Source organism: Bos grunniens, chromosome 24 (genome assembly GCF_055505025.1).
Source record: "Bos grunniens cultivar Pamir isolate PY7600 chromosome 24, Bosgru_T2T1.0, whole genome shotgun sequence".
In the NCBI taxonomy this organism is placed as follows: Eukaryota; Metazoa; Chordata; class Mammalia; order Artiodactyla; family Bovidae; genus Bos; species Bos grunniens.
Window position 1 is genome coordinate 54,587,747 of NC_141188.1, and position 15,529 is coordinate 54,603,275.

Consider the following 15,529-nt stretch of genomic DNA (forward strand, 5'->3'; position numbering starts at 1 on the left):
TCTGCTCTGATTTTTATGACTTATTTTCCTCTACTAACTTTGGACTTTGTTTGTTCTTTACCTAGTTCTTTAGGTGTCAGGTTAGGTTGTTTATATGAGACTTGTTTCCTGAGGTATTCTGTATCAGTATAAACTTCCCTCTGAGAACTGCTTTTGCTGCATTTCGTAGGTTTTGGATTGTTGTTTTCATTTCTCTCGTCATTTTCATTTCCTCTTTGATTTCTTCAGTGGTCCATGGGTTGTCTAGTAGCATATTATTTTAGCCTCCACATGTTTGTATTTTTGGCATTTTTCCTTGTAGTTAATTCCTAGTCTTATTATAGTTAGAAAAGACATTTGATAGAACAATTCAACTTTGTTAAATTTACTGAGGTTTGTTTTATATCCTGGCATGTGATTTATCCTGAATAATGTGTATTCTTCAGCTTTTGGATGGAATGTTCTATAAATATTAGTTAAGCCCATTTGGTTTAATGTGTTCAACTGTGTTTACATGTTGTTTTCCTGTGTGGATGATCAATCTGCCCATTGATATGATATTAAAGTCTCCTATTATTGTTACTATTAATCTTCTGTCTATTAATATTTGCCTCATATATTTTGGTGCTCATGTATTGGGTATACATATATTTACAACTGTTATATCACCTTCTTATACTGATTCCTTGATTATTATGTAGTGTATATTTTTGTCTCTTGTAGCAGTCTTTAAAATCTATTTTGTCTGATATAAATATCGCTACTTTTTCTTCTGATTTCCATTCGTGTGGAATACCCTTTTCCATCCCCGCAGTATGAATATGTCCCTGGATCTGAAGTGAGTGTCTTGTAGGCAGCATATATATGGGTCTTGTTTTCATATCCATTTAGCCAGTCTATGTCTTTTGTTTGGAACATTCAGACCATTTAAGGTAACTATCAATATGTATGTTCTTATTGCCATTTTGTTATTTCGGATTTGTTTTTGTAGGTCTTTTTTATTCCCTTTCTTATTTTGCCCTCGATTATATGACTATCTTTAGCATTGTGTTTGGATTCCATTTTGCATGTAGTTCTAAATTTTTGGTTTGTGCTTACTATGAGGATTTTGTGTAGCAGTCTATGTGTAGATATAAATACATATATATGTGCTACAGTCCATGGGATCACAAAGAGTGGTACATGATTTAGCTACTTAACAACAATGTGTGTATGTATATATGTGTATTATGCGTGTGGTCTTCCCTGGTGGCTCAACAGTAAAGAATCTGCCTGCAATACAGGAGGTGTGGTTTGATCCCTGGGTCGGGAAGATCCCCTGGAGGAGGAAATGGCAACCCACTCCAGTATTCTTGCCTGGAGAATCCCATGGACAGAGGAGCCCGGTGGGCTACAGTCCATGGGGTCACAAAGCCCATGGGGTGGGCTACAGACATGACTTACTGGCTAAACAACAACAATGTACGTGTATAAGTGTATTTGCTTGATCCCTTCATTTCAAATGTATTTTAAAAACCCTGCTTAGGTGTTCTCCTTCCTGATAATTAATTTTTGATATCATATTTTACTTCAAATTGTTTTATGTATCCCTTAACCTCTTATTGTGGATATAGATGCTATCTTTGTCTTTTAATCTCCCTAGTAACTTTGTATGTGGATGATTTCCTGTCTTTACCAGTGAGCTTTTCTGTTTCATAATTTTCTTATTTCTAGTTGTGGGCTTTTCTTTTTTCACCTAGAGAAGTTCCTTTACAATTTGTTGTAAAGTTGGCTTAGTGGTGCTGGACTCTTGGTTGCAGGTTTTTGCTTTCCATTTGCTGCCTTTAATAGTCTCTTTTTGTCATTTAAAGTAGTATGTCTTGGTGTGTTCCTCTGAGTTACACACGAAAGTTGCTATGTGGGACTTTGTGCTTCTTGGACTTGGGTGACTCTTTCTTTTTCCACACTTGGGGATTTTTCAGCTTGCGTTGGCCTGGATCCACAGGATCATAGTTTTCAGGGTAGGTCTGATGGAGCATGTCTAGAAGCTAGTGCAGGCTTTCTGGAGGGCAGACCTGGTGCCTGCCCACAGAGAGAAGAGCTGGGTCTTGGCCCTCTGTTGTCCAGAGTCATGTCTAGGGCTTGTCCAGAGATGGCTGAGGGCTCAGGAAGATTTTAGACATTCTGTCTGTGATGTCACCCCACTCCGGTACTCTTGCCTGGAAAATCTCGTGGACGGAGGAGCCTGGTAGGCTGCTGTCCATGGGGTCGCTAAGAGTCGGGCACGACTGAAGCGACTTAGCAGCAGTAGCAGTCTGCTGGTGAGTGGGGCTGTGTCCCCAGCCTGTTAGTTGTTTGGCATGAAATTTCTCAGCACTGGCATCTTCAGCTTTTGGATGGTGCTAAGTCTTGGGGCCGATGAGCCAAGATGCCAGGAGCAGTGTTCACATCATAGAATTTCCCCAAATATGGCTGTTACCAGTATCACGTATCCAGGGTGAGTGGCAGCCACCTCCCCAGGAGGCTTTCCAAGACCAGTAGGTAGGTCTGGCCCAGGCTCCTATGAAAGCCACTGCTTTGCCCTGGGTTCTGGTATGTGTCAGATTTTGCATGTGCCCTGTAAGAGTGAAGTCTCTATTTCCCCTGGCCTTCAAAGTCACATGCTTTGGGCGCTTATCTTCTTGATACAGGACTTCCAGGCTGGGGAGCCCAACCAGCGGCTTGGAATTCTCACTGTTGTGGGAGAACCTCTACAGCACTGTTCTCCAGTGTGTGGGTTGCCTGCCCGAGGGTATGGGGTTTGATTATATCATGACTCTACCCGTCCTACCTGTCTCACTGTGGTTCTTCCTTTATGTCCAGTTGTGAAAAATCTTTTCTGGGAGGTTCTTTTTCATCAGTGGTTGTCCTGCAGATAGTTGTGACTTTGGTGTGCTCATGAGAGGAGGTGAGCTCTGGGTCTTTCTATCCGACCTCTTGGCTGCTGGCCCATTTTCTTTTCCTTCGATATATTACTCTGATAAGACTCAGAAAAACTTCACTGAAATTAAGAGAAATGTTATTAAATTTATGTTAAACTAATTATGAGCATAATTGCAGTTCTCCAAAGTGAATAAGTAAATATGAAGCAAAGTCTTCTCCCTAGATCTACAATAGGAAAATCTGTCAAAAATCCTATCATTTCTTGACACTGCAGAACAGGAGTTTAATACCCTGAAGTAAATGCTTTTTCTAATTGCTACTGTTTTCTCTAGTTCTCTGGGAGGGTATGATTGTCTTCTAGTGTGTCAGAACACCATCAGGCAAGGCAAAGGCTATCATGCCTTAAAATAACTCATCATATAGAAAGAGTACTGAAAGATGGGGGATCAGGCAAGACTGCAAGAACATAGTTGGCTTTTAAACTGGTGTATAAGCACAGTGTACCAAAACGCAGATAGCAACAGAGGAAGTGTGACAAAGCCCATCTGCAGTTTAAATGACTATGTTGAAAATACAGAAGGAAATGAGGATGAATGGACTTAGGATAAATCACCGAGCAACACCCACAGTCCATCAGCAGGTGAGAGGCTGCAAGATGGTTCCTAGAGTCCTGTTCAGATTGGACTGAGCTCTCAGACATCACCTACTAATCCAAACGCCAGGTGCCACTACTCCATCACTGTCTGTGCCACAAGACTGCTTGTTTTATAGGAAGAAGTTTGCTTGGTTTAAGTGGTATAGAAAATAGATTCAGAATGAAGCCTTTGGAAGAGCCACAGGTAAGGTCTCAAGCATGAAGCGATAAAGGCATGCCTCATAGTTCTTCAGAAGAATAAAGATGCAGACTAGAAAATCAAGAGCCAGGAATACACAGTGAGGGAATAGGGGAAGAAAAGTTTCCGAGCCAAAACATTTGAGATTCAGAGTATAAAATACTGAATCTACCCAAATACAAGTGTATATAGCACAGGGACAGAGTTAATGCACATCCAAAAGCAAGTGTGTCCGCTATCCATGGAAATCTATTCATGGAAATCTTTGCTTTAAACATTTGTTCCGCTTTACTAAAGGGCACTCTTAAGACCAAAGTTGTCTTATTGGCTGTTGATAAATCTCTCCTGGAAAATTTTTCTCATACTCTTTAATTCCCCATTCAGGAAAAAGAAAAAAATTAGGCCATATAATATGCCAGATAAAGTGCTAATACTGAACTCTAGAGACCCTTTAAATTCTTCTCTTGTACTGGAATGTTATTGAAATTAGATTCTACCTTGACCTCTTGATCTTCAGGGACCTCAGTGTTATCTTCAGCAAAATAATGGGAAGGGCACTAGTTGAACTCCAAGGGGCCGTCGAGGTTCCAGCGTTCTAAACTTCTTTGCATCTGTGAATATTGCTTGAGAAAAGAGTGTCATATGAGGTTTAAACACTAGGCAATGTCTTTGATTCCTTTTGTAAAATGCACAGTGTCTTGCCTGTTATTCAACACTCAGCAGGTGTAAAACTGTTGCCTGGACACTAGAGATAATCAATTATTATAATTATCTTCTAATGAGTTTGAGCTATGGTACTCTTTAGGCATGTCTGCATCTTATTATAATAATACTAATGCTTCAGATGCACTATAATACATCGTTCAGTTCAGTCGCTCAGTCATGTCCGACTCTCTGCGTAGACCTGCCCAAATCATTAGAATCCCTGGCAGAAAATACTCCATTAGAATGTATTTTAATAGTGAGAACTATAATTTCTCTGTGTAAAACTACCAAAAAAGTAGTTAAATAATTTTTATTCTTAAATATATTTCCCAGTATACAATAGGGACAGGCTTGATTCAATTTTCTGCATACTAGGCTAAACCTATACTATTTACTTCTTTTGTGTGTAACTCTCTTTGTATATATCTCTATGCTAAAGTGAATTGATTTGTGTTAATTCATGTTGCATGTGTTAAGGGTTAAAATGTAAACTTTTCAAAATAATTACTTAAAAACTGAAATTTAGGCAGAGATCAATATGGGAGACTAGGATGTGGAGCTCACCTCTTCCTACAAATCCTTCAGAAATATATCTATATTTGGAACAATTCTAACAGAATACTTACTGAATGTTGGCAGAAGATCTCATACAACCAAAGCTACAAGAAAGAGATGACCATGTAACTGGATAGGATGAAGTGGGGAAAAAAGAAATGGGACCCCATACCTGGCAGGGAGTTACGAAACGGGAAACATTCCCTCATGCTAGGAATCTTCTTCTCTGGCTGGGAAGTCAGCTGGGACAGAGTGGGAGAATCAGAGGAAAGGGCAGTAGCACAGAAGGTCCTTGCCACCTCACTGACTCCCCAGCCCCAGACACATGTCTGCTGGGTGCCCAGTGCCTGGGTTCTGAAACTCAGACTTGAGTAGCCAGACCCAGGGAAAGGACTTGGTTTGGCTGCAGAGAGGCAGCCTGAAGGGCCTGGAGTGTGGTCTAGGCCACAACTGGAATGCAGTAGGATGGAGGCTGCATCCTCCGTAAGAGCCGCATCGTCAACACGTGCCCAGTGGGAGGTTTGTGGGCCCATCGCAGCAGCCTCACTTCAGTGTGCTCACAGTGGGCGCAGCAGCCTCACTTCAGTGTGCTCACAGTGGGCGCTACTCCACTGCCACAAGCTCTGGAAACATGCAAGCACAGGTAGGTTGCCATCGCTTGAATGACTACCGAGCGATTCCTGGTAATCCCACAATGGGTGCTGGTGCACTATGCCAGCAAACTCACACTGGCAGCTCTGTGAGCACAGTGCTTGGGGGGACATCCGAGCTGATTACTTACTGTTGCTCCCCAGGCGGAGGTTGATCCAAGGATGGTGTCAGCAACAGTGTACTCTGTGGGTGCCCGCACTAGGTGGCAGGCGATGTCACAGAGTACATGTCCTTGGACAGTTCCCGGGAAGGAATACACACCTCCTTCCCAGTGGAGTGCTCTAGTCCTACTACTGATACCACTGGTTAAACTTGGGCCTGTGGGCTTCTATTCCAACAACTGGGGAGCAGACCCTGCCACTGAAAGTGCTGTGACAACCACAGAGCAAAGAGAAGGCCTCACCCCACATCCGCTGAAGGCTCTGGTCACAGCAACACACACTTTATCCAGGGCCAGCACAACCTAAGGAAAGAAATGGCAAGCATCCATACCAAAAACAGCCCTCTTGAGCCAAAAATATTGGACTCAGGCTATACAAGGGCACTCCCATATAAAAACAGCCCTTCAAAACCACAGTAGAAAACTGTTTATCCTAAATCAACAGAATCAGAGAAATATGAAATGAAAAAGCAGAGGAACCATTCCAATTAAAAAAAAAAAACCCACACAAGACAAATCCCCCGTTTTAAAATATGAAATAGACCTCTCCAGTCTACCAGGGAGAAGGCAATGGCACCCCACTCCAGCACTCTTGCCTGGAAAATCCCATGGACGGAGGAGCCTGGTGGGCCACAGTCCACAGGGTCGCTAAGAGTTGGACACGACTGAGCGACTTCACTTTCACTTTTCACTTTCATGCATTGGAAAAGGGAATGGCAACCCACTCCAGTGTTCTTGCCTGGAGAATCCCAGGGACGGGGAGCCTCGTGGGCTGCTGTCTCTGGGGTCACACAGAGTCGGACACAACTGAAGCGACTTAGCAGCAGCAGTCTACCAGACTCTGAGTTCAAAAAGGAGGTAATAAAAATACTGAAGGAATTAAGAAGGACTATCAACAGAAATGCAGATCACTGTAACAAGGATCTAGAAACCATAATGAGCCATTCAAAATTAGACAAGTCAATTACTGACGTGAAAACCAAGTTACAGGCAAAAAGTACCAAACTAAATAATGCAGAAGAATGAATAAGTGATTTTGAAGACAGAATAACGAATTATACAATCACAGCAGCAGACAGAAAGACAAATAAAAAGCAATGAAAGAGAGATCTATGGGACAATATAAAGGGTGCCAATCTATCCATAAGTAGGGATTGCAGGAGGAAATGAGATCAAAATGTATTTAAAGAAATTATGGCTGAAAATTTCCCAGACCTTAAAGAAGGAAAAAAGATGCCCAGTTACAGAAAGAACAGAGGGTCCAAAATAAGATGAGCTTGAAGAGAGACCCACACTAAGACATATAATTAAAATGGAAAAAATTAAAGCAAGAATCCTAAAGGCAGTGAGAGAAAAACAAATTACAGGTGAAGCCCCCCCCCCCATAAATATATCATCTGATTTATCTATACAGAGTTTATAGGCCAGAAAGAAGTGGCTAGATATACTCAAAGTCCTGAATGGGAAAAACCTACAACCTAAAATACTTACCCAGCAAGATTAACATTTAGAATAAAAGGAAGGAGAGAGAGAAAATTTCTCAGACAAGCAAAAACCAAAGAATACATCAATACTGAGCATAGAGGGATGGTATGGGGAGGGAGGAGGGTTCAGGATGGGGAACACGTGTATACCTGTGGCGGATTCATGTTGATATATGGCAATAACCAATACAATATTGGTTATAAAATAAAAAATAAAATAAAATACTGAAAGGTATTCTCTAAATAGAAAAGCAGCAAGAGTCTATAAGGAAGGGGAATATTGCAATAGGAAAAGTAAACATATAAAAGGATTGTAGATCCCTTAAAGCCAATACATATATTTTAAAAGAAATTAAAAAAAAAAAATTGTGGAAGTGATTTTAACTACAAACGTGCATGCTAATTCATTTCTATCATGTCCAGCTTAGTGCAACCGTATGGACTTTAAATCTTTGGTAAACAAGATTTAAAGTGGCAACAAATACATACCCATGAATAATTACTTTAAATGCCGCAATCAAAAGATACAGAAGGGAAGACTGGACAATAAAACAAGAACCTACAATATGCTGCCTACAAAAGCCCCACTTTGAAGGTGAAGGACATACCTATATGGAAAGTGAGGGAGGGAAAAAGACATTTCATTCAAATAGAAATGACAAGAAACCAGGAGTAGGAAGACTCATATGGGACAACGGGGACCTTAAAAACAAAGCCCATAAAGGTAAAGAAGGGCATTATATACTGTTAAAGGATCAATATACCTGCACCCAGTCTTGGAGCACCTAAATATGTAAAACAAATACTAGCAGATACACAAGGAGAAACTGATGTGAACACAATAGAAGCAGGAGACTTTAACGCCCCCCTGGCATCAATGGACAGGGCTCCAGGAAGAGAGTCTGTAAGGCAGCAGAGATCCCGGACAACAAAACAGTGGTGTATAACCGGGAAGTTTAGAACAGAGACTGAAAGTCACTCAGTTGTGACCGACTCTTGTGACCCCATGGACTATATAGTCTATGGAATTCTCCAGGCCAGAATACCGGAGTGGGTAGCCTTTCCCTTCTCCAGGGCATCTTCCCAACCCAGGGATCGATCCCAGGTCTCCTGCACTGCAGGCAGATTTTTTACCAGCTCAGCCACAAGGAAAGCCCAAGAATACTGGAGTGGGTAGCCTATCCCTTCTCCAGTGGATCTTTTTGACACAGGAATCAAACCAGGGTCTCCTGCATTGCAGGCAGATTCTTTACCAACTGAGCTATGAGGGGAAGCCCTTAGAACAGTAAATCCCTCCATAAAAGAAAACACAGTCTTCCCAAACACACATGGAATGTTCTCTAGGATAGACCACATAGGACACAAAACAAGTCTCAACAGATTTTAAGAGGATGGATATTATTTCAAGCATCTTCTCTGACCACTGTGGCATGAAATTAGAAATGAGAAACAAGAATAGATGGAGACCAACAACATGCTACTAAGAAACCAATGAGCCAAGGATGAAATCAAAGAGAAAATTTTACAAATACTTAAAGACAAATGACAATAAAAACACAACCATACAAAAATCTATGGGATATAGCAAATGCAGTCTTAAGGGTAAAGTTTATAGCAAATACAGCTTCCTCAAAAAACAACCCTGATCTACCACCTAACAGAATTAGAACAACCACAAAACCTAAAGTCGACAGAAGGAAGGAAATAATAAATATGAGAGAGGAACTTGAGATTTAAAAACAGAAAAGTTAATGAAACCGAAAGCTGGTTTTGTTGAAAGAATAAACAAAATTGACAAACCTTTGGCCACGCTTACCAAAAATAAATGAGAAGACCAAATAAATGAAATAAGAAATGAAAAGGGAGACATAAAAAGTTATACCATATAAATAAAAATTAATCATTAGGGGATACTATAAACAACTCTACGCCACCAAACTGGACAACCTAGAAGAGACAGAAAAGTTTCTAGAAACATACAGCCCATTAAAACTGAATCAAGAAGAAATAAATAATTTGAACAGACTGATCACTAGAAGTGAAACAACCTATAATTTAAAAAAACTCCATGCAAACAGAAGCCCAGGCCTAGATGGTTTCACTGGGGAATTCTACTAAATAAACATTTAAAAAAGAACTTACACTGGTCTCTCTCAAACTCGTCCAAAGGTCTGAAGAAAAAGGAACATTCCCAAAATCATTCTTTGCAGCCACCATCATCCTGATACCAAAACCAGACAAAGAAACTACCAAAAAATAAAATTGCAGGCCAGTATCTTTGATCAATATAGATGCAAAAATCCTAATAAAATATTACCAAACTGAATTTAACAACACACAAAATGGACCATACATCATAGTCACGCTGGATTCATGCTAGGATCACAAGGCAAACATATGAAAATCAATCAGATACACCAGTCACAAAACAAAGAAAGATAAAAAACCACGTGATCAGCTCAACAGATGCAGAAAAAAGCATTTGATAAAATTCAGCATCCATTCATGATAAAAACTCTCACCAAAGTGGAAATGGAAGGGATATATCACAACATAATGAAAGCTATTTATAACAAACCCACAGTTAACATAATACTTAATGGTGAAAACCTAAACACTTTCTCGCTAAAACATGGAACAAGACAAGAATGCCCACTTACCACTTCTATTCAATGTAGTATTTGAAATTCTAGCTACAGAAATCATACAAGAATTAAATATATCCAAATTTTAAGGGAAGAAGTAAAATTGTACTTATATGCAGATGACATGACACTATATGTAGAAAACCCTAAAAACTCCACACAAAAAACAAGTAGAACTAAGTTTAGCAAGGTAGCAGGATACAAGATTAACATACATAAATCAGTTGATTTCTTTACACTAACAAATAGCATAAAAAGAAAAAAATTTGTTTATAATCCCTTTTAAAATTGCATCAGAGAAATAAAATATTTAGGAATAAACCTGACCAAGGTGAAAGACTTATACACTGAGAACTATAAAATATTCATAAAAGAAATTGAAGGTTATTTAAAGGAAAGGAAAAACTATTCCATGCTCTTGAGTTTGAAGAACTAACATTATTAAAATGGCCAGACTACCCAACACAGTCTACAGATTTAATGTGATCTCTATCAAATTACCCATGACTTTTTTTCCACAAAGCTAGAACATATAATACTAAAATTTATATGGAATCATTAAAGGCCAGAATTGCAAAGTGATCCTAAGGGAAAAGAACAAAGCAGGGGACAAAATCCTCCCTGACTGCAGACAACACTACAAAGTTACGGTAATCAAAATCGCATGGCCCTGGCACAGAAACAGATGAATGGATCGCTGAAACAGAAGAGAGAGCCCGTAAATAAACCCTCACACTTTTGGTCAATTAACCTTTGACAAAGGAGCCAAGATACAGTGGGTGAAAGCCAGTTTCTTCAGCAAGTGGTGCTGGGAACGTTGGACAGCTGCATGGAAACCAATGAAGTTATTGGACCACACCCTCACTCCATACCAAAAAACTCAAAACAGCTTCAAGACTTAAATATAAGATATGACCCAAAAACCCCTAGATGAGAACAAAGGCAAAACATTCTCTTAGATCAGATCAGATCAGTCAGATCAGTCGCTCAGTCGTGTCCGACTCTTTGCGACCCCATGAATCGCAGCACGCCAGCCCTCCCTGTCCATCACCAACTCCTGGAGTTCACCCAGACTCACGTCTATCGAGTCAGTGATGCCATCCAGCCATCTTATCCTCTGTCGTCCCCTTCTCCTCCTGCCCCCAATCCCTCCCAGGATCAGAGTCTTTTCCAGTGAGTCAACTCTTCGCATGAGGTGGCCAAAGTACTGGAGTTTCAGCTTTAGCATCATTCCTTCCAAAGAAATCCCAGGGCTGATCTCCTTCAGAATGGACTGGTTGGATCTCCTTGCAGTCCAAGGGACTCTCAAGAGTCTTCTCCAACACCACAGTTCAAAAGCATCAATTCTTGGGCGCTCAGCCTTCTTCACACTCCAACTCTCACATCCATACATGACCACTGGAAAAACCATAGCCTTGACTAGACGGACCTTTGTTGGCAAAGTAGTATCTCCGCTTTTGAATATGCTATCTAGGTTGGTCATAACTTTCCTTCCAAGGAGTAAGCGTCTTTTAATTTCATGGCTGCAGTCACCATCTGAAGTGATTTTGGAGCCCAGAAAAATAAAGTCTGACACTGTTTCCACTGTTTCCCCATCTATTTCCCATGAAGTGGTGGGACTGGATGCCATGATCTTTGTTTTCTGAATGTTGTGCTTTAAGCCAACTTTTTCACTCTCCACTTTCACTTTCATCAAGAGGCTTTTGAGTTCCTCTTCACTTTCTGCCATAAGGGTGGTGTCATCTGCATATCTGAGGTTATTGATATTTCTCCCAGCAATCTTGATTCCAGCTTGTGTTTCTTCCAGTCCAGCATTTCTCATGATGTACTCTGCATAGAAGTTAAATAAACAGGATGACAATATACAGCCTTGACGAACTCCTTCTCCTATTTGGAACCAGTCTGTTGTTCCATGTCCAGTTCTAACTGTTGCTTCCTGACCTGCATACAGATTTCTCAAGAGGCAGATCAGGTGTTCTGGTATTCCCATCTCTTTCAGAATTTTCCACAGTTTATTGTGAGGTCAATCTCCCAAAAGAAATAAAAGCAAATATAAACAAGTAGGGCCTAATGAAACTTGTAAGTTTTTGCACAGCAAGGAAAACCAGAAATAAAATGAAAAGACAACTTACAGAAGAAAATATTTACAAATGATGTGACCAAGAAAAGATTCATCTCCAAAATATGCAAACAGTTCATAGAGCTCAATATCAGAGAACCCCAAACAACCTGATCATAAAGTGGGCAGGAGATCTAAATAGACATTTCTCCAAAAAGACACACAGATAGCCAATAGGCACATGAAAATATGTGCAACATCACTAATTATCAGAGAAATGCAAATTAAAACCACAATGAGATATCACTTCAGACCAGTCAGAATGGCCGTGTGCGTATGTGTGTGTTAGTCGCTCAGTCATGTCCAACTCTTTGCAACCCCATGGACTTTAGTCAGCCAGGCTCTTCTGTCCATGGAATTTTCCAGGCAAGAATACCAGAGTGTGTTGCCATTCACTTCTCCAGGGCATCTTCCCAACCCAGGGATCGAGCCCAGGTCTCCTGCATTGCTGGCAGATTCTTTACCATCTGAGCCACCAGGGCCATAAAGACTAAAAATAAGAAATGCTGGAGAGGGTGTGGGGAAACTGGAAACCTACACTATTGGTAGAAATGTAACTTGGTGCAGCCACCATGGGCAACGGTATGGAGGTTTCTTAAAAATTTTTAAATATTGAGTTGCCATATGATCCAGCAGTCCCACTCCTGGGCATAGATCCAGAGAAAACACTACTTCAAAAAGATATACGCACCCCAGTGTTCACTGAAGCTCTGTTCACAATAGCCAGGCCATGGAAGCAACCTGTCTATCGACAGAAGGGATGAAGAAGATGTAGAGCATCTATATAATTACTCAGCCATAAAGAGGAATGAAATAGTGACATTTGCAGCATGGATGGAGCTAGAGATTACCATACTAAATGAGGGCAAATGCCACAGAGTCTTAGATACATGTGGAATCTGAAAAATGATATTAAAAACATTTATAAACCAGAAACAGATATACAGACATAGAAGACAAACTTAAGGCTGCCAAAGTGGAAACGGGTAGAAGGGAGGGATAAATTTGAGTTTGGCATTAGCATTTATATATATATATATATAAATTACTATATATAAAATAAACAAGGACCCACTGCACAGCAACAAAGGGAACTATATTCGGTATCTTATAACCTCTAATGGAGAAGACTCTGAAAAAGAATATATATGTGTGTGTGCTGGAATCTCTTTGTAGTATACCTAAAACTAGCACGACGCTGTCAATCAACTATAATTTTTAAAGAACTAAAATTTAAAATTCAAAAACTAATTGGATTTCACCATATACCATCAAGAAAATCAAGGTAAAAATTTTAACAAAAAATATTTCCATATAAAGTGTTAATCGTTCAAATGTAGCTGCTCTGGTTCTATTAAGGAAGGAAGAGCCAGGAGGTCTTGGAATGTGCTCAGAGGAACGTCTTTCCATGGCAATAAAACTACACTTGGGTTTAATCAGAACATTGTGAGCATACTTGAAGGGACTGTAAACACAATTCAGAAAACGGCCTTCACAGCGGGAGCTCCATAGACGCGTTCGCAGGGCTCAGCAGCGCTGCATGAAGACTCCTCTTTAAACCCTGTGCTTTCACTTGTGTGGTCATCTACAATATCGATGTGAATTGCACATGTTGCAGTAGCTGGAGAGTACTTTTATAGCATCACTCTGACAGGGCTTTTAGTGCCTGCCTTTGTATTTAGGTTTACAACTAAGTTGGCTGTAGGAACACTGTGTTTCTAGTCAGAGGCCAAAGGGAAAATACAGAGGTAGATTTACTACACAAATGATTTCTTCAGATCCAGCGAAGACCAGCTGGTATCATTACATTCTTTGGGAGAATGAAGGTTTGCCAGTTGTTCAACCAGAAAAAAAAACTGATGGTAAAAAATGATCGTGTAAGACAAACTCAAAATGACTTGTGTGACACAGCAGTCAGTACAAAATTTACGTGATTATTTTGTTCTAGCCCATTGACCTCCAGTCTCATTAAATTGATGATCTTAATTTAAATTGTATTATTTGTATAGTACTTTGCTATTCAACTTAAACATGTTTTGGTTTTATAGAATAGGCTTAGAGCTACAAGTTTATAAAAGTTATGCCAAGTTTTATGTTTGTATAAATTTAAATAACACTGTAATAAAAGTAGTTTAAATCAATGCCGAAATTCATTGTTTTCCTCTTTAAATTCAAACATAATTTAACTATAAGAAACTGTAATACAATAAGTAGTTTATACCCTCAAATGACTTATAGTCCTGAACTAGCTTTCATGTTTTTTTTACACTGCTTCTTCAAAAAGCTCATTTAAGTTGGATGGATTAAATCAACATGCCAATGAAAAAAACATTAATGTGTTCAGTGGAGTTTGACAGATCTTGGTAAAAATTCTTACTCTGTCTGCCCTTCTGAAATGTATGAATTTGGGTTAGTTACTTCATTTCTCTTCCCTTTAGCCTCCTCATATATGAACTGGAGATAGGATACTTAGCAGGCTTGTTTTGACAATTAAATCTTATTTTCAATTTATTTATTTTAATTGGAGACTAATTACTTTACAATATTGTAGTGGCTTTCGCCATACATCGATACCAATCAGCCACAGGTGTACATGTGGTCCATCATCCTGAACCCCCTTCCCACCTCCCTCCCTAGTATCCCATCTCTCAGGGTCATCCCAGCGCACCAACCCTGAGCTCCCTGTCTTATGCACTGAACCTGGACTGGCGATCTATTTCACATATGGTAATATACATGTTTCAATGCTATTCTCTCAAATCATCCCACCCTCACCTTCTCCCACAGAGTCCAAAAGTCTGTTAAATCTTATTAACAGCTAGCTCTCTTTGAAAGAGTTACAGGAAATCAGCAACTTTAAATACATCATCTTATTAGTCCTCACAAATTATTATTTCTATTTTATAGATGAAAAAACAGGCAAGAGAAATTAGGTTAGTTGAGCAAGGAATTACACAGGTAGAATGTATAGTTAGGCTTTCTAGGACCTGAATTCAGATTCAGTTGGTAAGTCCCAAATTCTTCCCTACTATGCTATTGCCTAAAATGAAGTAAACTTTTTAGCACAAGTCTAGAGCTTAGTAGGAGTTCCACAAATATTAGTATTTCCTTTCTTAATAAGATGATTCTTACTTCTCCTGTCTATATCTCTTCTCATATGAGTTACCAAAAACTTAAGATCACCCTCTAGTGATAAATGATTCTAACTGCAGACTTTTCAGCCTTGGTTTAAGAAAAATGGCGATTGAATATAAATATGAAGGAATTAGATGCTAGGCCAAAATGTGTGAGAAAATGTGTGCTGGATGGGGTTTAGCATTTATAAATTGCTAGCTTCCTAGATGGTTTGCATTCTTCCTTTTCTAATAAGCAAAAATCCCCTATTTATCTGATAGTAAAATAACTTTTGAGTTTTATTAACTAGATTACATTTTTGAAAGTATGGTCAAAATAACTTCCCCTCCCCCCCAAAATATACAGTATGTCACTGGGATCAT

The 15,529-nt window shown here is 39.6% G+C and overlaps 1 protein-coding gene and 1 long non-coding RNA gene across 6 annotated transcripts in view; one reads left to right on the forward strand and one right to left on the reverse strand.

Annotated features, from left to right (window-relative positions):
- The window catches only part of DCC (DCC netrin 1 receptor), an 845,500-nt gene that overhangs the window by 822,209 nt on the left and 7,762 nt on the right, over nt 1–15,529 (forward strand). The gene's annotated exons all lie outside the window — the stretch shown is intronic.
- On the reverse strand, nt 220–7,025 carry LOC147346299 (uncharacterized). Its single transcript, XR_015153541.1, has 2 exons — nt 4,211–7,025; nt 220–2,998 (listed from the first exon to the last, which is right to left on the reverse strand). It is a non-coding gene; the product is annotated as an uncharacterized LOC147346299 (long non-coding RNA).